The sequence below is a fragment of the Myotis davidii genome, unplaced genomic scaffold, assembly GCF_000327345.1.
Source record: "Myotis davidii unplaced genomic scaffold, ASM32734v1 scaffold453, whole genome shotgun sequence".
Lineage (NCBI taxonomy): Eukaryota > Metazoa > Chordata > Mammalia > Chiroptera > Vespertilionidae > Myotis > Myotis davidii.
In genome coordinates this window covers 1939441-1946794 of record NW_006285234.1, presented here as the reverse complement: position 1 = coordinate 1946794, position 7354 = coordinate 1939441, and the positions used below count along the sequence as shown (strand labels likewise).

At 45.5% G+C, this 7354-nt stretch overlaps 1 protein-coding gene across 1 annotated transcript in view; it reads left to right on the top strand.

Moving 5' to 3' along the window:
* Positions 1-6918: 6918 nt before the first annotated feature.
* Positions 6919-7354, top strand: part of ST3GAL2 (ST3 beta-galactoside alpha-2,3-sialyltransferase 2) — a 42667-nt gene continuing 42231 nt past the window's right edge. Inside the window, exon 1 of the mRNA XM_006755774.2 lies at positions 6919-7084. The gene's annotated coding sequence lies outside the window, so the exon portion shown is untranslated. The remainder of the gene's footprint in view (positions 7085-7354) is intronic.

Sequence of the window (7354 nt, the reverse complement as noted above, 5' to 3'; positions counted from 1 at the left end):
TCCTTCCTGGGCTGTGGGCCACTAGGAGGCGGGGAAGGGAGGACATGATCTCCCAGGCATTTCTGGGAGAAACACCGGCTATGCGGACTGAGCACAATCCGGAGAAGGGTGATGCTGTGAGCCACTAGTCACCAACACAACTGCTGGAGAATGGAAAGCGATGTCGGCACCAGCATTTGCTACAGGAAGACTGGTGAAGAGATAGGAACTGGGTGAAGACAATGGAAAAGGGTATTAAACTTTCCTCTTGGGTCTTCCAAGGAGAAAATGAAACAGCTGGCATGTTTTTTAAAAATTAAAGCACGACCTTAGCTGGTTTGGCACAGTGGATAGAGCGCCGGCCTGTGGACTGAAGGGTCCTGGGTTCGATTCCGGTCAAGGGCATGCACCTTGGTTGCAGGCTCCATCCTGGCCCTGATCCGGGTGCATGCGGGAGGCAGCCAATCGATGTGTCTCTCTCACATAGATGTTTCTCTCTCTGTGTCTCTCCCCCTCCCTCCCACTCTCCCTAAAAATCAATGGAAAAATATCCTCAGGTGAGGATTAAAAACAAAAATAATAAAACAAAATTTCTTTTAAAAAAAATTAAAGCACAGACTTGAAAGAATAACCAAACAGTGAACTCATTCCAGAGAGCTATTAAGTGGACTTTATTATTTTTAAAAATATATTTTTATTGATTTCAGAAAGGAAGGGAGAGGGAGAGAGAGATGGAAACATCAATGATGAAAGAGAATCACTGATTGGCCGCCTCCTACACACCACGCACTGGGGATCAAACCCACAAACCAGGCATGTGCCCTGACTGGAAATAGAACCTGTTGACCTCCTGGTTCATAGGTCGACCCTCAACCACTGAGCCATACCGGCCGGGCGGGACTTTATTATTAAGTGACCCTTCTCCCCTTAAGCCTGACCATCACCATTGGCAAATATCATGTGCAGTATTTTCCAAAGAGTGCTTCTATAGGATGTTAACAAGTGTTGCCACAGGGAGGGTGCATAATCATTAAACAAAGGTGGACAGGTTCATTTTCTTCTTACAACTTTTAAAAATGAACATACCAGATAAACAAAACATAGTGTAGCCCTACAATGGAATATTATTCAGCCATAAAGGAATGACATACTAATACATGCTACCACACGAATGAACCTCAAAAACATTATGTTAAGTGAGAGAAGTCAGACACGATGACCATAGATTGTATGATTCCATAGATATAAAATATCAAGAATGGATAAATCTATAGAGACCGAAAATATTGATGGTTGCCAGAGACTGGGATGGGGAGATGGGGAGTGATTGCTTAATGGATACAGAGTTTTCTTCTGGGATGACAAAAATGTTTTGGAACTAGAGATATTGGTTCCAAAATATTGTGAATGGGATGTGAGGGCGGTCTGTCACCCCACTGATCTGCAGGGTTGATTAGGCTGACTGGCTGACTAGGCAGGTGTCCCCTCTTTGGAGGTGACTCCACTGAGAGCGCCGGCATAATAAACAGTGTAACTCCATTTCTCTGGGTGATGCTTGGTTTTTCTCTGGTCTTCTGTAACAATAGACTATTAAATACACTGAATTGTATGCTTTAAAATGTTAATTTTATGTGTGTGAATTTCACTTCAATTAAAAAAAAACACAAAACTCATCCTGGCTGGGTGACTGGGTTGGTTGGAGCGTTGTCCCACACATCAAAGGGCTGTGGGCTCGATTCCCGGTCAGATCGCATACCTAGGTTGTGGGTTTGATCCCTGATCAGCAGGTGTGTGGAAGGCAACCGATCAATGTTTCTCTCTCACATCGATGTCTGTCTTTCTCCCCTCCCCTATAAAATCAATAAAAATCATATCTTCGGGTGAGGATTAAGGGGGGGAACAACTCAGTGTGCTTGATGCTAATGGGGTGTCCCTGCTCTCAGACCTTCTCAATGGACAACAGTAGGGGAGGGGAAAATACCTATATGCATGGGAAACATAGGCCAAGATATAAAGCATTAACAAGCATGTTAAGCCAGGGAACCCTTTTCTAGAAGAGCCTCTCTCAGGATCTGTAACGCAGCACAACCTGGAGAAGGCCGATCAGGTGTGGGGGACATTGTGGAAAGTGGGTGCTCTGAAATGAGTCTCCAGGGTGCTAAGGATGGGGCACACATGAAGGGGTGACTTCAGCTTTAACCAGCACCTTTATTCTGTCCTTGGAGAAACTGCTTCTCTGATCTGTGCATCAACTTATCCATCAGCACAATGGTCTCCATTGATATAATCAAAGGGACAACTTAAAAAGCTTGATATTTTTAATATCTGCCAGAGGGTTTTACTTGATCTCAAGCTCTCAGAAATGAGGGTCCAATTCTTTGATTTCTGTATACTTCAAGGTGCCTACCATTGTGCTATGCACATAAGGAATAGGTGGTACATATTTTATGAATGACCTTGGGCAAGTCACTTGACCTCCTGCCAGTTCTTCAACGGGGGTTCCTGCCAGAGGCCAAGAAGTAATTTTTCATTTATTTAATTAATATATTCTTGAAGGTCTGTTTGGACCTACAAAAGCCAGTCCCCTGCTTTCCAATAGTTTATTACCTAGTGAAATAATGACAACGAAAGACATCATCAATTGAAGCTTCCCCAATTCTATTCATTCAATCTTTAATTTTAACATCAGCATTTAGAGCATTTAAATATATGAGGAAAGGAGAGGGAGAGAGAAATAGAAACATCAACGATGAAACAGAATCATTGATTGGCTGCTTCCTGCATGCCCCACACTGGGGATCAAGCCTGCATGTGCCCTGAGCGAGAATCAAACCCTGACCTTTTGGTTCATAGGTTGACACACAAAAACTGAGCCACATCAACTGGGCTAGATCATTTTTTAAAAAATATATTTTATTGATTTTTTTTACAGAGAGGAAGGGAGAGGGTTAGAGAGGTAGAAACATCCATGAGAAACATCGATCAGCTGCTTCCTGCACACCCCCCACTGGGGATATGCCCACAAACAAGGTACATGCCCTTGACCAGAATCAAACCTGGGACCCTTCAGTCCGCAGGCCGACGCTCTATCCACTGAGCCAAACTGGTTAAGGCATGGGCTAGATCATTTTTAATCTTTGCTCTTACAGTGGTGTAACAACTATCTATTTCTATATGTAACCAAAACATGTGCAAATAGGATACTTTCATATAAACTGTTGAATCAAATGGTGTGTACATGTGTAATTGTAAGATATTAGCAAGTTGTTCATAGAAGCTATACAATTTCAGTCACACTGGCAGTGTACAAGAATCCTTGTCCCCCACACTCTTGCCAAGAGAGTTATCAAGCTTTTCTATTTCTGCCAATCTGATAGGCGAAAACGGATATCTCGGTGTGGTTTTAACTTACATTTCTTCTATTAAGAGTGAAGCTCTGAGTTGCGGCTGGGATGCTCAGTTGGTTGGAGCATCATCCTGTGCACCAAAGGATTGCGGGTTCGATTCCTGTCTGGGGCACATACCTAGGTTGTAGGTTCGATCCCCAGTTGGGGCACGTGCGGTAGGCAAAGGAACGATGTTTCTCTCCCTCCCTCCCTTTCTCTCTCTCTCTAAACATATCTTTTGGGTGAAGATTTAAAAGAAAAAGAGTGAAGCTTTGAGAAAATAAGTGTTGGAGGGAATGTGGAGACATTGAAACACTTGTGCACAGTTGATGGGGATGTAAAAATGGGACAGCCACCATGGAAAACATGGTGGTTTCTCAAAGAAATAGAAACAGAATTACCATAGGATCCAGCAATATCACTTCTGGGTATATAACTATAAAAGAATTGAAAGCAGGAGCAGGACTTGGAGAGATAGTTGTACACCCATGTTCGTAGCAGCATTATTTACTACAGCCAAAAGATGAAGCAACCCAAGTGTCCACCAAGGAATGAATGGATATAATGTATACACAAACAATGGAATATTATTCAGCCTCAAAAAGGAAGGAAATCCTGACACATGCCACAGCATGGATGAACATTGAGGACATTATAGTAAGTGAAATAAGCCAGACATAAAGGACAAATACTGTATTCATACTCATATGATGTCAGAGTCAAATCCACAGAGACGGAAAGTAGAATGGTGGTTGTCAGCAACTGGGGTCGAAGAGAATGTGAGGAGTTCTTGTTCAATGGGCTCGGAATTTCGGTGTTGCAAGATGAAAACAGTTCTGTGGATGGATGGTGGTAATGGTAGCACAATAATGTGGATGTATTTAATGCCGTGAACTGTACACTTACAATTGGTTAAGATGATAAAATTTTGTTTTTTATAATTTTTAAAATAAATTTTAAAAAATGAAGCTCTGGCCGAAACCGGTTTGGCTCAGTGGATAGAGCGTCGGCCTGCGGACTGAAAGGTCCCAGGTTCGATTCCGGTCAAGGGCATGTACCTTGGTTGCGGGCACATCCCCAGTGGGGAGTGTGCAGGAGGCAGCTGGTCGATGTTTCTCTCTCATCGATGTTTCTAACTCTCTATCTCTCTCCTTTCCTCTCTGTAAAAACTCAATAAAATATATTAAAAAAAAAAAATGAAGCTCTGCATCTTCTCATGTAAGAGCCATTGTGTTTCCTTTTCTGTGAACCGCTTGTTCATATACCTTTCACATTTCCTGTTGGTTTCTTGATCGTTTTACTGATTTGCAAAAGCACTTTGTATTAGCCTTTTACCTCTGATGTAAATTGCAAACATTTCTACCATTTTTCTATTGGTTTTTGTTGGCTATTGATTTTAGTTTTTAGCTAGGTTTGAGGTAGAGCTCTGACTGAAAATTTTTTGTTAACCATTTTATGATGGAAGATGTCAATACATGCAAAAGTAGAAAAAATTTTATAATGAATCCCAACTAACCATCATTTCTCAGCTCCAACAATTATCAATTTAGCCAATCCGGTATCTATACCTTCACCTCAACCATCGATTATTTTGAACCAAACCCCAGATATCTAAAAATGATATAAATATGATTTCAGTATATAAAACCAGGAAGTCGCTGATTCTATTCCCAGTCAGGGCACATGCCCAGGTTTGCAGGCTTGCAGGCTTGCAGGAGGCAGCCGATCAATGACTTTTTATAAATAGCAATGGGGAAAAAAGAATCAATGGGAAAATATCCTCGGGTGAGGATTAACATAAGTAAGTAAGTAAATAAATAAATAGATGGAAAATGAGAGAGTACAGAGGGAGTCCAGAGGGAGGTGAGCAGGGGCTCAGTAGAGTCAGGGAAGTAAAAAATTACAAAGGTTTGGTCCGTGTAAATGCTGACTAGGCCGGCTGTGTCTGCTTGTGGGAAATTATTGAGGTCAGGATCCTAACCTCCCACAGAGACTGGGAGACAGAGGCTCTATTCCAGGGATGGCGAGCCTTTTGAGCTCGGTGTGTCAGCATTTTGAAAAACCCTAACTTAACTCTGGTGCCGTGTCACATATAGAAATTTTTTGATATTTGCAACCATAAATAAGCAAAGGCTTATATTTCTGATATTTATTTTATATATGTAAATGCCATTTAACCCCTTCCCCGGCAGAAACGTGTATACACGTTAACCAAAATCAAAAAAATAGACAAAAAAAGAAACTTTTTTAACAAAAAAATTGTTGGGATGCCGGTTAACAAAGAAAAATCAACCAAAAAAATGAGTTTGCGTGTCACCTGACGTGCGTGTCATAGGTTCGCCATCACTGCTCTATTCCTTCCCGGGGATTACATTTCAAGGGCATGGCTCTCGGGTCCTTGGGAAAGACACTCCTGAGTTGTAGGAGAGACATATACATCTCAAAGGGACAGAGGCAGGAGTCACAGTTATAAACCCTTTTCAGTAAATCCTCTAAGCAAGGGGTGGTCACGAGCCTACCACGGGGTGTTGGCTAGAATAAACAGCCAATTCTTTGGGCAACCTTGCGCTTTATGAACTTTAAAGGGAGCGAGGGTCCTCGGGATGTGGCCTTGAGCTGTTAGAAACTACGCTACTGTGTGTCAGTCTTTTCATGTAGGGGAAGGGGGTGGATGAAGTCATTTGTGTTGCGAGTGTCATTTTTAGACCAAGGTTGGGGCCTTCGGACGAAGAGGTAGGTCCCAGAGGAGCTAAAGTTTGGTCCAGCAGAGAATCTTTCTCACCTGACAGCTTTAGAGTCCCCCTCGGAGGTCTCAGCTCCGGGAACATCAGGACAGAGGTGGTCAGGGGGTTCTACCCGGGTAGGTGTAAAAGACTCTCAGATACTTGACAAGCCAGGAACCCACCTCCTCACCTCTCACTCCCCGCCAGGGACCCATTTTAGGCCAGAGCTCACCCAGAGGCAACAGATGCTACTGAGCTGGGAGAACTCTACCCAACCAACACCAACAGACGCCCTTCTCAAAGTGGTTCCCCAGCCCAGCCGCCTGGGAACCTGTTAGAAATCTCCCAGGCCCACTCTAGAGCTGATGAAACAGAACCTGGGGTGGGCGGGCCAGCAGCCTTTGTTTGAACAAGCTCTCTTGGAGAATCTGACACAGGCCCAAGTTTGAGAACCACTGATGTGCAGCCTTCCCTGTGCTAGAGGGGATGAAACGAAACGTGGAGGGTGAAACTGAGGCCGACCAGAGCTTCCTAACGGATTTGAGCTAGGTTTGTAGGAGTGGGGAAAGGAGAAGACGTAGAAAAATATTTAAAATGTGTGCACGTTACCCTACACGGTAAGGAACCGAGGGCGTCTAACAGAAAAAGAGATGAGAATGGCCTGAGGAGGTGCCCCAGCAGGTGAGTGCTTCGGCAAACCCACAGACACTGGGGCCCCCTTCCCCAGGAGGGGACCCCCCACGCCCACGCAGCTCCCGGGGCGCTCTGGGCTCGGGCCTGGCCGCTGCAGCCCAGCTGCAGCTCCGGAGGGCAGAGCCGGGCAGGAAGCCAGGCTAGCCCCAGGTCAGGGCTCCTCGCGAGCACGGATGGAAACGGTACCCGGGGTGCGGCGGTACGTGGGGCGGAGGCTTCTCCTGCAGCTGGGCTCGGCTGCAGCCGGCACAGCCGCGTCTAGGAGGCAGCCTGGGCTGATTGGCACCTTCCTGGGAGTCCAAGGTATGCAACCCGGGCCCCGGGGCACCTCACACCCCACATCCGACACTGGGAGCCCGGTCTTCTGGGAACGGGGATTTCCCATCCCCCACCCCCTAATGAGCGGCAGACCCCCGGAGCCCCGGTCGAACTACAAAGCCCACAATCCCCAGGGCGCAGGCGCGCTGTTTTGGGGGAGTCGTAGTCCTGAATGCGGGGCACCCCTATGGACTCAGCAGCAGCTGGACTCCACCTCCCAGCATGCCCGCGCGCGCGCGGCAGGAGGAGGGAGGG